Source organism: Bufo gargarizans, chromosome 4 (assembly GCF_014858855.1).
Source record: "Bufo gargarizans isolate SCDJY-AF-19 chromosome 4, ASM1485885v1, whole genome shotgun sequence".
In the NCBI taxonomy this organism is placed as follows: domain Eukaryota; kingdom Metazoa; phylum Chordata; class Amphibia; order Anura; family Bufonidae; genus Bufo; species Bufo gargarizans.
In genome coordinates, this window is record NC_058083.1 from 109,818,192 (window position 1) to 109,837,589 (window position 19,398).

The 19,398-nt window shown below is 41.3% G+C and overlaps 1 non-coding gene across 1 annotated transcript; it reads left to right on the top strand.

The window, feature by feature from the left end:
* The first annotated feature begins 16,345 nt into the window (after positions 1-16,345).
* Positions 16,346-16,433, top strand: TRNAR-UCU. Its single transcript is given in 2 exon segments — positions 16,346-16,382; positions 16,398-16,433. It is a non-coding gene; the product is annotated as a tRNA-Arg (tRNA).
* The last annotated feature ends 2,965 nt before the right edge of the window (positions 16,434-19,398 follow it).

The window sequence follows — 19,398 nt, forward strand, 5'->3', positions numbered from 1 at the left end:
CAAGAAAAAAAAAACGCCATCTGAATGCATCTGCTGGAACGATTTGTATCTGGATATCTATGTCTACGGAGAGTCATATGGAGGTTCCTATTTGTACCATGCACGTAGTAAAGCTATGGCTACTACAAAGCACTGTCAGATAGAGGCGATTACTCCTTTTGGTTTTTGATCTGTTGTCATAAAACATATTTTATGTGCACTGCAGTCAGACATTTATTAAAGGGGATATTCTCTTATGGGGCAGATTAATCATCACATGAAAGACATTTATAACCAGGTATAAAATACTATCTTGTTTTATTGATCTATTCCTTTGATTCACTTCTTTCAGTAGTGGCCAATGAAATACTACTGCAAATAACATTTTCAATACACACTACACTTTGATGATGATGATGGCGATTGCCACCTACTCACAACAGTTCCAAGACTACAGCTAAAGCAGAACCTTTCTAGCGGCAGATTGTCGGGAGGGAAGCGTTCCTTATTGACAATCTGCTGATCGCTGGTAGAGGAGACCATTTACTGAGACCATCTGCTCCAGAGTACGGGGAGGAGTGATCACTAATGCCATCTCTCTTCCCCATAAGGACTCGTTGTTTGCCTTCAGCAGATCCTGTTTGCTCGGCTCGATCTGCTCCCGGTAAACGATTGTTTTTGTGTGCGCACAAGCGATCGGATTACCAGATGAATGAGCCTTTGACTCGTTCTTCGGCGGTACATTTACACCATCCGATCATTGCTAACGAGCATTACTATGAATGCTTGTTAGCGATCATGTTTAGGATTCTTGGCCAGTGTAAAGGGCTCTTAAAAGACACGGTAATGCTGATATTTTACCAGAAGCTCTCATTATGTCCTTGGTTTTAACCCAAAGAAAATTCAGTTCTGAACAATAGGAATTTGTTTCAGTGTTTTTCCGAAAATATATAGAGGACCTCTCTTCTCAGGCCTTATTGATAACAAATCGAGCCTTGAATCAGCTCAGAGAGACAATGGGGCATAATAAAAACAGTCCAGCAGAGTAAGATGTGCTTCATTTATTAATGGGGTTGCACCAAATTTTCAAGTTATTCCCTATCCACAGGATAGGGATAACTAACTGATCTTGGGAGTCTGACCACTGGGCCCCCCACTGATCATGAGAACAGGGTCCCGCTCCCACTTCCTGATGGAGCGGCAGGTCGAGCATGTGCACTGTGGTAATCAGGCAAACTCTGTACTGTATAATGAGGGTGCATGCTTGAACTGCTACTCAAAATTTTCAAGTTACCCCCTATCCACAGGAGAGGGATAACTAACTGATTGTAGGGGTCCCAACATTGGGACCCCGACTGATCCTGAGAACAGGGTCCCACATTCAGATCCTAATGGAGCAGCGGGTCAAGCATATGCATTGCCGCTCTATTCCTTTCTATGGGACAAGCTTTGTATTCAGCCATCTCCGCTGCTCCTATTGAAAATGAATGGAGCAGCTGGGTGCATGCTTGACCTGCTGCTCTATCAGGACGGGTGGGATTGGGACCCCTGTTCTCCCAAACAGTAGGGGCCTCAGCGGTCAGTCCCTACCAATCAGTTAGTTATCTCCTATCCGGTGGACTTGAAAACTTGGCGTAACCCCCTTAAATACCTTTCCGCTATAAATTACCTCAGTTTTCTGACATAATTTATGATAAACCTGTTGGGCCTTGGTGGACCTCCCTGCACCTTCCACTAAGCTCTGACCTCCTTCCCCAAAAGTTGTTTGGCAGAAAAATCTAAAAGTTGCAAATTTTTTGCAAAATATGTGCAACTTTTTTAATATCTAAATATTTGATAAATTCTCCCTGTTAATTGCAATGAAAATGGAAAACTGTATCCATGGATTCCGATATGGTTTTATTTTACGTCCTTGGATTGATAAGCATCTATAGCAGTCTATAATCTTCCAGTTTATAGAATTGTACATTCTCTCTTCGGTGCTTCACATTACATATTAGTATCACATTACTGTATCAATGCCCTGCAACTTTTCAGAAACCTACCTTTCCGTAAAGGAGAAGCAGTTGCCAATAGTAACCATTCAGATCACTGTGTTTATTTTCACATTGGTTGCTATGAGAAACACTAGTTAGATACAGGAGGCTAGTATGTATTAAGTCTGGGCAGTCTTTTTCCGGTGACTATTTTTAAGTCTGTTTTTTATACTTTACTAGTGGAATTCCATTTTTTTAAAATACTTTTTTTCTAGCTGTATTTACCTCTCCAAGTTAAAAAAAAAATAAAAATAAAAAGGTTTACAACCATGCATCCATGTCTAACTGCAAATAATATATAATGAAAAAAAAATGAAGCAACTTACAAAAAGTTTTGATTAGAAGAACAAAAATACAATTTGGGTATACAGTTCCTGTTCAGACCTGAATGCTTCCATGTTTACAGACTGCAATCATACCCTGTGTAGTCTGATCCATAGAGGGCCCATTCACACGGGACGATACAGGAGCAGATTGTCGGGAGGGAAGTGTTCCTTCCCGACAATCACCTGCTCGTTGGTGGAGGACACCGCTGCATTTTCATGGAGTGATCACCTTCACAGTATGGGGAGGAGAGATCGCTAATGCCATTGCTCTTTCCCATTTTTTGAATTGTTGCGAGATTGCTCCTGACTTTTCCCACAAGTTGAAGCTGTGGCACAGTAATCTCAGTGTCTCACTGGCCTTGCCATGGAACGCTTAGCCTCAAAAGTTGCCTCATAAGTTTCCACCAATGCATATCTACAGAAAAGATGTATTCATGTGTCAGCATATTTTGTGACTGATGAAACAGATTTCCACTTAAATCATTTCACGTGTCCATAGGTTCAGACAATCGGCATGAGTACCCTTCAACTCATTGCCTAGATCTTGGGTTTACAAAAAAACAAACACATTTCATTGACGGTCAGTTGTTACAATAAAACAGTGCAAGACACTAAGTGATTGGTTACTGTGGTTAAATCTGTCACTTATCCACTGTACCAGTTTTAGAAGTCTACTCTATTGTGCTATCATTTGCATGTAAACTACTGTTATAACAAGTGTTTAAGAATAAATTAAAGGTTATGATAATGTAACTAGATTTAATATATGTATGAATTCTTTTAGCAGATATAGTGCATTATATACACATTCATATCACTTTTTACAAGAATTTTATAAGAATAAATTAATATTTTTCATATCAGACAATGTTGCATTATTATTTTTTTATCTGTGGCCTCATTTTCACTATATATATATATGCAGTGTATATGTCTGAGCATTACTTTACAATTCATGTGTTCATATTTTGGTCCGCAAAAAAACATAACTGTAAAATATGGATACCGTCACTTGTTTAGCTATTTATAGCTAATATCTGCATGTCCAACCACCCCCATCCTTTTATTAAACTGAATACAATTTGAATAGTTAATGATTAACATAATAATTTGTCGTTAACATTTATATAAATATATATATATGTGTGTGTGAATTACTTTATATAAAAAAATACATATTTGATTATAATAAACGACAAATTATTATTTACACTTCCTATTATTTACTAATTAATATACTACAACTTAACTATTCAAATCCGAAATAATGAGAAAACCAAAGAAACTGATGTAAAATTTATATTATTTATTCACCATAATATGAAATGATTGTAGCTTTAAAATATATTATAAACCGATAAAAATGTACTGTTGTAAAAAAAAAATAATAATAATATGGATACCTTCTATGTGCATTTTATATTTTTCTCACTCCCATCAATAGAAAGGGCTATTCTCATCTACAATACAAGAATAGGATTTGCTCTAATTTAGCAGGTCATACAGATCCACAAAAAATATGACTGTCTGCTTGGCCCCCTAGAAATCAAAGATACGGTCATGTGCATGACCCCCTAGAAAAGCAATTTTCTCTCTATTAAGGAATTCTGAGTAAAACAGAGGGGGGTTCACCAATTTAAGACACGTTAATTTATTAGCCAGAGTGGAGAACATCTAAAAAGATCATCTCTACCCTCTAGAGGACCCAATACCTTTATACATTAGATGGACAGCCCATTAATTTCTGTAGGAAATGTGCTATATTTTAGTCTTCCTGTGACTGTGCTGGAGGGAAATTTAAAGGGGTTATCTGGGAAATGATAATGATGACCTATCCTTAGGATAGCTCATCATTATCAGATCGGCTGGGGTCCGTGACCATTCACTTCTATGGGGCAGAGCTGCAACTAGGCCATGTAATCGTGTATGGAGACGTCACATTACTAGGAGGAGTCTGTGGTGCTCATGGAGCACCCGACCTTTTCTAACAGCTGATTGGTGGGATCCCAGGTGTCGGACCCCCGCCGATCTGATATTGATGACCTATCCTGAGGATAGGTCAGCAATAACCTTCCCTTAGGCCCCTTTCACACGGGCGAGTATTCCGCACGGGTACGATGCGTGAGTTGAACGCATTGCACCCGCACTGAATCCTGACCCATTCATTTCTATGGGGCTGTTCACATGAGCGGTGATTTTCACGCATCACTTATGCGTTGCGTGAAAATCGCAGCATGTTCTATATTCTGCGTTTTTCACGTAACGCAGGCCCCATAGAAATGAATGGGGTTGCGTGAAAATCGCAAGCATCCGCAAGCAAGTGCGGATGCGGTGCGATTTTCACGCATGGGTTCTAGGTGACAGTCTATTCACTGTATTATTTTCCCTTATAACATGGTTATAAGGGAAAATAATAGCATTCTGACTACAGAATGCATAGTATAATAGTGCTGGAAGGGTTAAAAAAATAAAAAAAGTTAACTCACCTATCCTCTTGATCGCGTAGTTCCTGGTCTGTTCTTTGCTAGCTGTGGGCTAAAGGACCTGTGGTGATGTCAGATCACATGCTCCATCACCATGGTGATGGACCATGTGATTGGAGAATGTGATCTGACGTCACCACAGGTCATTTAGCCCACAGCTAGCAAAGAAGAGACCGGGAACTACGCGATCAAGAGGATAAGGTGAGTTAACTTTTTTATTTTTTTTAACCCTTCCAGCACTATTATACTATGCATTCTGTATTCAGAATGCTATTATTTTCCCTTATAACCATGTTATAAGGGAAAATAATACAATCTTCAGAACATCAATCCCAAACCCCAACTTCTGTGAAGAAGTTCGGGTTTGGGTACCAAACATGCACGATTTTTCTCACGCGAGTGCAAAACGCATTACAATGTTTTGCACTAGCGCAGAAAAATCGCGCGTTTTCCCGCAACACACCCGCCTCTTATCCGGGCCAAAAATATGATGCTCGTGTGAAAGAGGCCTTACAGACTATAGCCGATAACAGGGAGTCCCGGCAAAGGGATACCTGTGATCTGCTTATCATTGAGGACACAAAAATAGATTTCCAAATTGGATTACTGCTTTAAATGATCAAGACATTTCCTGCAGGTCTTGCCCTGGTCAGATTTGGACCTCAGGTCTCAAAGCTTCCGGGCAACACTGAGTAAATGGCTTTGTTTTTCCACGGTGAATCAGAATACCCATCATATTTGTTGGCCAGGGTGCCCTGAGTTCTGGAAATATCTGAGTGGGCTGTGTGATCTCTAGAATAAGGGATGAGAAGCTCACACTTAGCTCGTTCTTTCTCTTCACTTCAGGACAGGAATTAAGATGGACTCAACAAAAAGTCTAAGGGCCCGTCACGTGCAGCGAGAAGAGAAAGGGTGCAATGCGCTGGCTTCGGTGGTGGTCACAGTGCTCAAACCCCCACTGATCTAAACATTTGATATGTCCTTATAACATATCAAAGGATTATAAAAGTACAGTGCCACTAAATGTGTGATACCAATTTTTTTGGTTGATGTATCTTTGCTAAACTAAATAAATACCGTTTTTTAAAAAGTTATGCGGTAGCTCCTAAGTTACAGAAACAGTATAGCTTGCAGTGCTACACTATTTTTGTAGGGGAGTTAATGAAACAGCACAGCACGTTCAGCTGTTTCTGTACGTCCAGTCATGCTGGCCACCATTTATGATGGGTATTCCAATGTCAGTTATTAATTCGCTGAGATGGAAAAATCTATTTAACAGACACTCTGAATGAGGAAAACATTAATAAACCTTTGCCAAAAACATATGGGATATCACTTCCACTTAATATTAAAGCGTACCTGAAATTTTAAAAAGGTTTGCATAATGTCTGTGCTTCATTGTAGAATTATAACTGTGAAGGCAGCAGGCCTTTTTTTGTCTTACTCAGTCATATTAATCCCTGTTTCAGCTGCACAGCCAGATGCATTTCTCTCACAAGCAATTGGTGTCTGCCTTTTGTTGAATCTGACAGTACTGTACTGCTGTGACCTCACTTTCATTACCTCCCAGTTTGTTTGTTTGTTTTCTTCTAGGGATCTCAGAAAGCTGATAAGGGGGGCAGAGATCAGACTTAGGCCTAGTTCACACAAAAGTTTTTTTTGCAAGTGTACGGGGCCGTTTTTTTGTGTTCCGTATACGGTCCGTATACTGAACCATTAATTTCAATGGTTCCGCAAAAAAAACGGAATGTACTCCGTATGCATTCCGTTTCCGTTTTTCCGTTCCATTGAAAGATAGAACATGTCCTATATTTGGCCGCAAATCACGTTCCGTGGCTCCATTCAAGTCAATGGGTTCCGCAAAAAAAAAACGGAACACATACGGAAATGCATCCGTATGTCTTCCGTATCCGTTCCGTTTTTTCTGAACCATCTATTGAAAATGTTATGCCCAGCCCAATCTTTTCTATGTAATTACTGTATACTGTACATGGCATACGGAAAAACAGAACGGAAACGGAAACGCAACAGAACTCAAAAACGGAACAACGGATCCGTGAAAAATGGACCGCAAAAAACTATAAAATCCATACGTTCGTGTGAACTAGGCCTTACAGACGCACAGAGGCTTTTCTGCTCTTCAAAAGCAGTGTTGAAGCAGTTCTTTTTTTAGGCTCAGCTACCTCTGACATGTCCCACTTCCTGTGAACTCTCTCTCTGTTGCAAGGGACGGATCTTGTCTGACAACAGGCAGTAGACTGCAATTTAGGTGGAAGTGAGGTGCCTAGTGGCCATGAGTTTTTACAACTTTTCTTTAAGGTGAATGCAGGCATATTTTTCAAAGTGAAAGTGATTTAGATATTTGCTAATTACACCATTCTCTATTAAATTAAAGTAAGAAAGTACAGTGACTGTAAACTGTTACATTAAATGTACAATTTAGTTACATGGGGCCATAACATACATAAATATTATTTATTGTATAATTATGTGGAAGAAGGATAACAGTTACTCCAATAAGCTTCATAGAGCCAGGATGACAGACGCAGCAACGGGATCATTGTTTATGTGACCTCCTCAAGGTGATCTGTAACTTCAGGAATTGCAGGCGTGCAAAGATGCTTGACATATTTACTAACACCAAACTACATGCAGCAAATCCCCAAATCCATAGTTAAATAGTCTGAAGGTCTCCTTGCTGCAGTGAATGGCTATGGCATGTGCAAATGATTTAAGGAATAGCACTGCTGTGTAAACATTGACCCCGGTGCTTTACACAGTTCACACATACACAACACTACAAACTTGATGAGAGCTGTCAGAGGCACGTTGAATAAGTCACTCTGCTCACCTTCCAAAATAACACACTGCTCCATTCTATTCATCCACAGTTAACACAGCAAAGAACATTTCACATCCCATCATTTACTCTCAATCAGTTTTATATTGAATCTTCAAAAATATTTTTGCCTTATTGCGCCAATGTGGCATGCAGTGCCCAAGCTAGATATCATGAAATTACGACCAGTCTCATATTTATGTAATAGCCTTGGTAATTTAGAGTTCAGGATAACAAATTCTACATAAAGGGCTCTTTCAGTCAAGTGGTTATTTTTATCTGCAAGCACCGTCCATTCATTTGTACACAGCTGAGGATATTGCGCTGGTATAGGTGCCTATACACATTAGACTAAGTTTGATAAAAATGAACAATTTCAACCATAACGAAGACTTATTTAAATCTCAGTGTACATTGTATATGAGTCACAGGGCTGATACATGAACGATCATTCCCTGAAAGCTCTGTCATCCTTCTATAACATTTGTTACATTTGGCAATGTATTGTCTGTAATTTGCCTGACGCAACATGTATGACCACTCTGAACACCTGTAACGGCCAATATCAACTGAAATGTGTGGCTGCATTGGTGGAACTATAGGTGAACATTTGTTTAATGGTTGTTTAACCATCGACCAACTTCTGTACAGTGCTTAGGCCACTTTAAAGGGATTTTCCAGGACTCATAGGTTGATGACATCAATATCTGAATGGTGGGGCTCCAACTCCCAGCATCCCCACTGATCAGCGGTTTAAAGAGCGCATGGTGCTCTTTCTAGGCAGTCACATTTATCGGTCACATGGCCTAGGTGCAGCTCAGTCCCTTTCAAGTGAATAGGCCTGGGCGCAATACTAAGCAGAGCCATTAGCCTCACTAACTGGAACAATGTCCTCAAAAATAAAAATACATATACGCAAAATGGGATACTTTTAATAGCATCCTGCATTTTCACTGTGAGAGTTACATTCCTTATTAAAATAAAAGGGTTAGGAAACAAAAAAAAATAATTATTTGGATTTATAGAAATGTAAAGGGCGGCAATAAATAACAAAAATAAAGCATTTAAATCACATACAGGAATGTAGTGAAGAAGTGCTAAAAAAATATATAAGTAAAAAAAAACAGAATATGTAAAAGACAGATCAAGGCAGCCAAGCTGGAGACAGAAAGTATCATTTCCAAAGAGAGTAAAAATAACCCTAAAATGTTCTTCAATTATATAAATGGTAAAAATGTAAAGTGTTGGCCCTTTAAATAGTGAAGAAGGAGGAGTTATAGAGGGTGCTGAAGAGAAAGTAAATGTATTGCATCTTTTTCCACTGTTTACTGAGGAAACTGAAATTTCTGATGAAATGCACAATGTCAGAGTAAACTCTCCCTTAAATGTGGCCTGTCTGGCGCAGGAAGAAGTGCAGCAGTGTCTTAAAACGGTTAAAATAGACAAGAGAATGAATTAATGTAATAGACCTTATTTCTAAAATTGAAGGACTTTATAATGAAAGGGTCTGTTCCACAGGATTGGTGCTTAGCAAATATGGTGCCGATATTCAAAAAGGGGTAAAAAACTGAGCACAATATACTGGCCCTGCAGAACCAAATACCACAGTGCAGCACAATATACTGGTTCTGCAGAACCAAATACCACAGTGCAGCACAATATACTGGCCCTGCAGAACCAAATACCACAGTGCAGCACAATATACTGGTCCTGCAGAACCAAATACCACAGTGCAGCACAATATACTGGTCCTGCAGAACCAAATACCACAGTGCAGCACAATAGACTGCCCCAGCAGAACCAAATACCACAGTGCAGCACAATACACCGCCTCAACAGAACCAAATGCCACAGTGCAGCACAATATACTGGTCCTGCAGAACCAAATACCACAGTGCAGCATAATATACTGGTCCTGCAGAACCAAATACCACAGTGCAGCACAATATACCACCCCTGCAGAACCAAATACCACAGTGCAGCACAATATACTGCCCCAACAGAGCCAAATACCACAGTGCAGCACAATATACCACCCTAGCAGAACCAAATACCATAGTGCAGCACAATATACTGCCCCAGCCGAACTAAATACCACAGTGCAGCACAATATACTGCCCCAGCAGAACCAAATGCCACAGTGCAGCACAATATACCGCCCTAGCAGAACCAAATACCACAGTGCAGCACAATTTACCACCCCAGCAGAACCAAATACCACAGTGCAGCACAATATACCACCCCAGCAGAACCAAATACCACAGTGCAGCACAATATACTGCCCCAGCAGAGCCAAATACCACAGTGCAGCACAATATACCACCCTAGCAGAACCAAATACCATAGTGCAGCACAATATACTGCCCCAGCCGAACCAAATACCACAGTGCAGCACAATATACTGCCCCAACAGAACCATTAACTATAATGAGGTCCAGCAGAGATCCTTCTGCAAATACAGGTCCTTCTAAAAAAATTAGCATATTGTGATAAAGTTCATTATTTTCTGTAATGTACTGATAAACATTAGACTTTCATATATTTTAGTTTCATTACACACCAACTGAAGTAGTTCAAGCCTTTTATTGTTTTAATATTGATGATTTTGGCATACAGCTCATGAAAACCCCAAATTCCTATCTCAAAAAATTAGCATATCATGAAAAGGTTCTCTAAACGAGCTATTAACCTAATCATCTGAATCAACTAATTAACTCTAAACACCTGCAAAAGATTCCTGAGGCTTTTAAAAACTCCCAGCCTGGTTCATTACTCAAAACCGCAATCATGGGTAAGACTGCCGACCTGACTGCTGTCCAGAAGGCCATCATTGACACCCTCAAGCAAGAGGGTAAGACACAGAAAGAAATTTCTGAACGAATAGGCTGTCCCCAGAGTGCTGTATCAAGGCACCTCAGTGGGAAGTCTGTGGGAAGGAAAAAGTGTGGCAGAAAACGCTGCACAACGAGAAGAGGTGACCGGACCCTGAGGAAGATTGTGGAGAAGGACCGATTCCAGACCTTGGGGGACCTGCGGAAGCAGTTGACTGAGTCTGGAGTAGAAACATCCAGAGCCACCGTGTACAGGCGTGTGCAGGAAATGGGCTACAGGTGCCGCATTCCCCAGGTCAAGCCACTTTTGAACCAGAAACAGCGGCAGAAGCGCCTGACCTGGGCTACAGAGAAGCAGCACTGGACTGTTGCTAAGTGGTCCAAAGTACTTTTTTCGGATGAAAGCAAATTTTGCATGTCATTCGGAAATCAAGGTGCCAGAGTCTGGAGGAAGACTGGGGAGAGGGAAATGCCAAAATGCCTGAAGTCCAGTGTCAAGTACCCACAGTCAGTGATGGTCTGGGGTGCCATGTCAGCTGCTGGTGTTGGTCCACTGTGTTTTACCAAGGGCAGGGTCAATGCAGCTAGCCATCAGGAGATTTTGGAGCACTTCATGCTTCCATCTGCTGAAAAGCTTTATGGAGATGAAGATTTCATTTTTCAGCACGACCTGGCACCTGCTCACAGTGCCAAAACCACTGGTAAATGGTTTACTGACCATGGTATTACTGTGCTCAATTGGCCTGCCAACTCTCCTGACCTGAACCCCATAGAGAATCTGTGGGATATTGGGAAGAGAAAGTTGAGAGACGCAAGACCCAACACTCTGGATGAGCTTAAGGCCGCTATCGAAGCATCCTGGGCCTCCATAACACCTCAGCAGTGCCACAGGCTGATTGCCTCCATGCCACGCCGCATTGAAGCAGTCATTTCTGCAAAAGGATTCCCCACCAAGTATTGAGTGCAGAACTGAACATAATTATTTGAAGGTTGACTTTTTTTGTATTAAAAACACTTTTCTTTTATTGGTCGGATGAAATATGCTAATGTTTTGAGATAGGAATTTTGGGTTTTCATGAGCTGTATGCCAAAATCATCAATATTAAAACAATAAAAGGCTTGAACTACTTCAGTTGTGTGTAATGAATCTAAAATATATGAAAGTCTAATGTTTATCAGTACATTACAGAAAATAATGAACTTTATCACAATATGCTAATTTTTTGAGAAGGACCTGTATGTATGCAGAGAATTGGACAATACATTTTACTGGTGGGCCCTTGTCACCCCAGACACTGGCCCTGCCCCATGGGAAATCCTTGCCTTGATTAAAAATATGATGTTCTGTAGATTAATGGATCCTGAACATTATTAGTACTCTTGTCGGATTGGGCGAGGGATCTACATGTAAGAAATATGCTGTGTGATCAAAGCCACACTCAGATGGCCCGAGAGATCATGTACCAATAGCTACAGTGCTCCTCCGGCTTTCCATTTAGCTGTCAGCCCTTCAGGTTGAAAGAAGTCAATTATGAAATAATACTTTGATGTTAATTACAGATAATGTCGGGGATCTCGTGCTGCTTGTTTGCTGCAGTGTCTCAGCGGGGTCACTTTTAGAGGTTTCCTGTGCTGCTTATTTTTATGCCACGTGCAATGATGTTTTCTTCTGTGACCTGTAACCTTGCACCTTGTCATTTCCACGATCTTTCCATCTTCCTCTGTAGTTATTATCAGGTCTTATGCTGAACCCAATGCAGATCTTGTCCCCCAATTCTTTATTTTGGTCACATACATGAGCAGCATTTGTACCCGGATGTGCCTCCTCCATCTAAATACACACTGCATACATATCCCCGAACCTCCTGGTTTTGTCAGGACCAGCCGTCCACCTAACGTGTATGGAATCATCCTGATTGGCCTTGTTCACATTTCTGTGTCCATTTGCCGTCCGTGAAAAACCCCCCATCCTTTTACGTGCTCAGCTGAAAATGAATTTCCAGGGCATCTCCTATTCGCGGTCAGTAAAAAACTGACCAAACATTGACGCAAGATGTATGCCATCCATGTTGTGTCCGTGTTTTTCACTGGACCCACGTTCAGTAAAAAAAACTAGTGATGTGTGAACACATTAAAATCAATGAGTATGTGTACTGTCCACTGAAAATGCAGGCAGCACACGTCCGTGAAAAACAGGAATGTGAACGAGGCCTCAGCGTTTGACCAAATGTTGTGGCCGCGTCACGCTTGTGCCATGGCATCGCTGCGTTAGAGCAACACAGGCTCTAATTTAACTAATGGGACCCCATTATTTACTCAGTCTGTATTGTTAAGACACAAGTGCACCCTAAAGCACAAACACACACACCGCACGCGCGTGTGTATGTGGTCTTCCAGTGAATAGGTGAATACTTTATTACACCCAACAGCAATGCAGCATTTCAGCTCTCTCAATGGAGCCTTTGTCAAGCTATATGTACATACATACATACATATATATATATATATGTATATATAGCTTTTGCGCCATTAGCCCCCATTATCAGGCCTTATGCCTCATTAGCCTCCATTATGCCTCTCATTAGCCCCCATTATGCCTCACATCAGCCCCATTAGCCCCCATTATGCCTCATTAGCCCCCATCATCAGACCTTATGTCTCATTAGCCCCCATTATCAGCCCCTATTCCTCATTAGCCCCCATTATCAGCCCTTATGCCTCATTAGCCCCCGTTATGCCTCTTATTAACCCCCATTATGCCTCATTAGCCCCCAGTATGCCTTATTAGCCCCCAGTATGCCTCATTAGCCCCCATTATGCCTCCTCAGCATCATTATCAGCCCTTATGCCTCACTAGCCCACATTATGCCTCATTAGCCCCCATCATCAGCCCTTATGCCTCCATCATCAGCTCTTATGCCTCATTAGCCCCCATTATCAGCCCTTATGCCTCTCATTAGCCCCCGTTATGCCTCTCATTAGCCCCCATTATGCCTTATTAGCCCCCATTGTGCCTCATTAGCCCCCATCATGCCTCTATAGCCCCCCTCATCAGCCCTTATGCCTCATTAGCCCCATCATCAGCCATTATGCCTCATTAGCCCCCATTATTAGCCCTTATGCTTTATTAGCCCCCATTATGCCTCATTAGGCCCTATTATGCTTCATTAGCCCCCATCATCAGCTCTTATGCCTCATTAGCCCCCATTATGCCCCCAGCAGCCTCATTTTTTATAAAATAAAAAGCCACTTCAGTACATGAAGAGAAGCTGCTGACAGAAGTGAGATGGTTTTCATACATGAGGTGGGAAATTATTATGAGGATAATCAGTTTTGCTTAAGTCTGTCGCCATTCTTTGTGGCAGATATATCTAAAGTCTCACATGAGGCCTAACACTTTTGTCTAGTACTAATCTAGTTTTTTATGTCATCGCTACTTGAGTGCGTTTGTGACTTTTTCAGTTAAAAAAAGTTGCTGCGATAAATCTGGAATGAAACTCATTACTATATGTACCTCTCCTGAGGATAGAACATCTATATCAAAATTCTGGACACCCTCTTTAAAGGGAACCTGTCACCAGTTTTATGGTGTCCTAACTAAGGGCAACATAAATAAGTGACTGATTCTCTTAGCAAAATGCTGGGTCACTTTCTTTAATTGACCCAGTCAATCTGCCAACATCTTGTCTTGAAAAGCTCCAGCTGATAATGATGAGTCATGAATATTTATGAGCTCCTGACTCTCCCCGCCCACCTGCTGCTGAATGACAGTTATTTTCCTTAGGAATCAGCAGCAGGTGGGCAGGGGAGTGGCCATAGCTCTGAATTAAATAAACGCTGGACTCATTGACATCACGCTGGACTCAAATCAGCATTAGCATGCGCCATGTGGCATCTTTGTGTGTATATTATGAGGTAACCATCTGTCACACCAGTAAGTGAATACATCTAAGGCACTTTTTAGTAGTTAATGATTGTATATAATTAGTTAGATTATAATCAAATATCCACATGACAGGTTCCCTCTAAGGGCTCATGCACACGAACGTATTTTCTTTCCGTGTCTGTTCTGTTTTTTTGTGGACCGTATGCAGAACCATTCATTTCAATGGGTCCGCAAAATAAAACGGAAGCTACTCCGTGTGCATTCCGTTTCCGTATGTCCGTTTCGCAAAAAGATAGAACATGTCCTATTATTTTCCGCATTATGGACAAGGATAGGACTGTTCTATTAGGGGCCAGCTGTTCCGTTCGGCAAAATACATACGGTCGTGTGCATGAGGCCTAAGGTTTGATAGGTGCGTGTTTCATTTCTGGTACTCGCTTATATCTCAAGAACGGAGCCCTGTGTGAAGGAATGGAGAGTTCACTTCTATGGAAGTACTGAAGATAGCCGAGCTGTGCATGTACGGCCACCTGTCCATTTCTGACGGTGTGACACAGGCCCAGAGGTGGGACACAGACCTATCAGATATTAATGGCATATGCCATAAATGTCCAGGTGCAAATACCTCTTTTGACACAGTGATCTTTTGTACAAACGCTTGTTCTTGATGATTGCCCCATGTTTATGGCTGATTACATAATTTATGGGGATATAAAATCATCATTTGTTGTCAGGACAGCCCCTCGTACAATATCATCCATTATCCCGTGTATAAAGACTCTCTTTCATTTTCATGTTGCAATCATTGGCTGTATGTCCAGACCAAAAATCTTTCGTATGATCGCTCATTTCCATATTCCTTGCATTACCGTCAGTCGCACGTCCGCAAGAAGATGTGCCCGTGACAAACTGTGATTTATATGTCCACATATAAGGACCGGGAGCAATGTAATGGACTTGGTGGTGACGATGACACGTTCACACCTATAGAGAACATCTGAGGAACAGGTGAAAAGTCCAAAAACAAACATGAACTATTGTCCACCTGACAAGAACGTTAGTTCAGCTCTTCATACAGATCATATGCAAGTAAAACCGAATGGTATTACCCCTTGGAGACTTTGACCTCTCAGAGACTTTGTGCATGGATTAGGACAAGCCTTGAAGCTGACATGTCACCTGCTCCTAGGAGATAACATTTTATCTTGTTTCCAGTCTACTTGAAGGGCTGGATAATATAGGATAGTGACCTGATGCATGAAGACCGGGCCTGGGGAGCATAAAGAACTGTGAAAGATGAACCTGAAACAGATGAAGAGTCAGTCATGACTCCCTCCACATACAGCATGCACATGGGCACATACAGTCCCTTTGTGGGTATACTATACGTGTGCCACAGTATGGTGACTCCGTGAGAAGCCATGTTCTAATCTAGCTTCTGGAGGAGAGCATTTGATGGAATGCAAGTGGATTCAAAATGAATGGGAAGTTTAAAGGAAGGACTTCTACTTTTCCTTCTTGCTGGATCCAATTCTGACCTGCAAGAAAACCCCTCTGGCCCACATTTACTATTGTGGCTGTCTTTAACAAAATGTTGCACATTGTTGCATTTTAGGTCACACCCCTTTCCAATAGGCCCCAGTCCTTTCAAGCTAAGTCACCCCTCGTCAGAGAGCTATTAAAAAGTTTCTAAAACACTTCATAAATGTGGTGAAAAGCATGTATGCTTGTTTTATTGACGTAAATTGTGCAAGATTTACAGCATATTTTGATTAGTAAACTATAGTCTTTTATTTATTTTTTTTGCACTTTTTAGTGTTCTTTTTTAGCACTTCCATGGATTTTTGTTTACATTTTTTCACATTTTTCCTTTTTTTTTAGCATTTTTTTGTTTGTTTTTGTTGTTATTAAACTAATACAAGAGTGAATAAATAGTTTTAAAAAATATAACACATTTACTACACAGGCTCTGTGGCGCAATGGATAGCGCATTGGACTTCTAGAATAATCTGTAGTGATTCAAAGGTTGTGGGTTCGAGTCCCACCAGAGTCGACTTTTTACTAGCAGAAAGAGGGAGGTGCTCATGCCGCTGTACAGAGCACTAGTGAGACCTCACTTGGAGTATTGTGCGCAGTACTGGAGGCCATATCTCCAGAAGGATATAGATACTCTAGAGAGAGTTCAGAGAAGAGCTACTAAACTAGTACATGGATTGCAGGATAAAACTTACCAGGAAAGGTTAAAGGACCTTAACATGTATAGCTTGGAAGAAAGACGAGACAGAGGGGATATGATAGAAACTTTTAAATACATAAAGGGAATCAACTCGGTAAAGGAGGAGAGAATATTTAAAAGAAGAAAAACTGCTACAAGAGGACATAGGTTTAAATTAGAGGGGCAAAGGTTTAAAAGTAATATCAGGAAGTATTACTTTACTGAGAGAGTAGTGGATGCATGGAATAGCCTTCCTGCAGAAGTGGTAGCTGCAAATACAGTGAAGGAGTTTAAGAATGCATGGGATAGGCATAAGGCCATCCTTCATATAAGATAGGGCCAGGGGCTATCCATAGTATTCAGTATATTGGGCAGACTAGATGGGCCAAATGGTTCTTATCTGCCGACACATTCTATGTTTCTAGGTTTCTATTTATTTATTTATTTTAATAATTTTTATTTGTTTCACCAGCACATGGTAATGTATCGACAAAAGGTTACAAAATCAGCATATGGGTGATACAGAGTTCCATTTTCATTTTCTTTAACAGAACATATCAATCAGATTACAAAACAATATGTTCACATATCAAACCCCCCCTCCCCCAAACACATTTTAAAATATAAAAATAATAAAAACGCTAAGCATAATTGAAATTGCACTGACCTGAAGAATAAAGGTGACATGTAATTTTTACCTCCCCATGAAGGCTGTAAAAATAAAACAAAACAAAGGCAGAAATGCATTTTTTTCCATTTCCCTTAAGCCTCATGCACACTGACTTTTTTTTGCGGTCCGCAAAAACGGTTTCCGTTGTTTTGTGATCCGTATCCGTTTTTTCTTCCGTGGGTCCTCCTTGATTTTTGGAGGATCCACGGACATGAAAAATGAACAAAGAAATCTAAGTCAAGTTTGCCTTTGAAATGATAGGAAAAAACGGACACGGATCACGGACACGGATGACAATCTTGTGTGCATCCGTGATTTTTTACTTGAATGGGTCTGTGAACCGTTGTCCGTGAAAAAAATAGGACAGGTCATATTTTTTTCACGGACTGGAAACACGGATCACGGACGCGGATGCCAAACGGTGCATTTTACGATTTTTCCACGGACCCATTGAAAGTCAATGGGTCCGTGGAAAAAAACGGAAAACGGAACAACGGCCTCGGATGCACACAACGGTCGTGTGCATGAGGCTTTACACAAATAATTTTCTTGAACATTTTCTCAAAACTTTATATACCTACATGGTTCCATTAATCATCATCACATAAAAAAGTAGCCCCAAGATCTGCTTGGTCTTTATAGAGGATGTCTGAGAAAATTGTTCAAGACCCATGAACATTTGCCTGTGATGGTGAAGCAAGGGGCCATCCATTCCTCGCTTCTACATTCACCTCAGCAGACGGCGCTCCACGATATCTGTCACACATGGAGCTGCGCTGCTGTTCTGTGTAGGAGGAGCGGAGCAGGCAGGGAACCGGTGTCGTCTCCTCCTCCACAGCAAGCACGGTGTGTAACAGTATCATGCCTGCTGGGGAGCGCCGGCAGCTGAGCTGTGATCATTGGAGGAATCAGGTGAGTATTTCCTGTGAAGGGGCACATATCTGTGCATAACTACTGTGAAGGGGGCACATGTTTTGGCATAAGTACTATGAGGAGGTACATATCTGGACATAACTACTTAAAGGGGCACATCTGGCCATAACTACTGTTAGGGGGCACATCTGGCCATAACTACTGTGAAGAGGGCACATGTGGGCATTACTACTGTCAAGGGGGCACAATGTAGGCATAACTACTGTGAGGAGGCATAACTACTGTGAGGGGGCATAACTACTGTGAGGAGGCACATCTAGGCACAACTGCAGTGAGAGGACATATCTGGGCGTAACCACTGTGAAGGGGCAGATATCTGGGCATACCCACTGTAAAGGGGGCAGATATCTGGCCATAACTACTGTGAAGGGGGCACAATGTGGACATAACTACTGTAAAGGGGGCACAATGTAGGCATAACTACTGTAAGGGGTACAATCTGGTCATTATTACTGTGAAGGGGCATATATGGGCATTATTACTGTGAAGGGGGCACAGTTTGGGCATTACTACTGTGTGCTGGCACAAGGGGGAATAATTACTATGTGTGGGCATAAAGAGGACTGGGTATGTATAGTTATGCTTTTGGGCAGTTAGAGACGTGGCCTAGTATGAAAAAGGGGGTCCTGCGGTGGACTAAAGGCCTGCCCCTGATTACACTGTTATTACACTCTGGTGCCTTCTTACAGTATATGGCAGAGTTCTACAAAGGGGGCGCCATTAGCGTAATCTGCCTACAGCACCAAACTACCTTGTCCCAGCCCTGTTCCTCTTCCAGCACGTGTCCTACTGTGGCCAGCTGTTCCGTTCTGCAAAATACGGAATGCACACGGATGTCATCCGTTTTTTTTGCGGACCGTAAAATACATACGGTCGTGTGCATGAGGCCTAATCCTGCATGAAATAAAAAAACTGATAAAAAGTGATCTGTACAGACCAAGAAGTGGCGCCTATTGTTAGGCCTAGTGGCCGGGGCGAAAACTGCAGGATTTTAAAGATTTAAAAAAAATATATAGATATTGTCATGGGAAATTACAAATAACATTATCGAAAATTCTAAACATGAAAACGCGATTTAAACAATTGGTCGTTTTCTGATGACACATTCCCTTTAAAAGTGTACACTGCAGGACAATTACGCTGCAGATTTTTATTTTTTCAAATTGTGGATGAGATTTGGAAAAAAATGTCATCCACTTT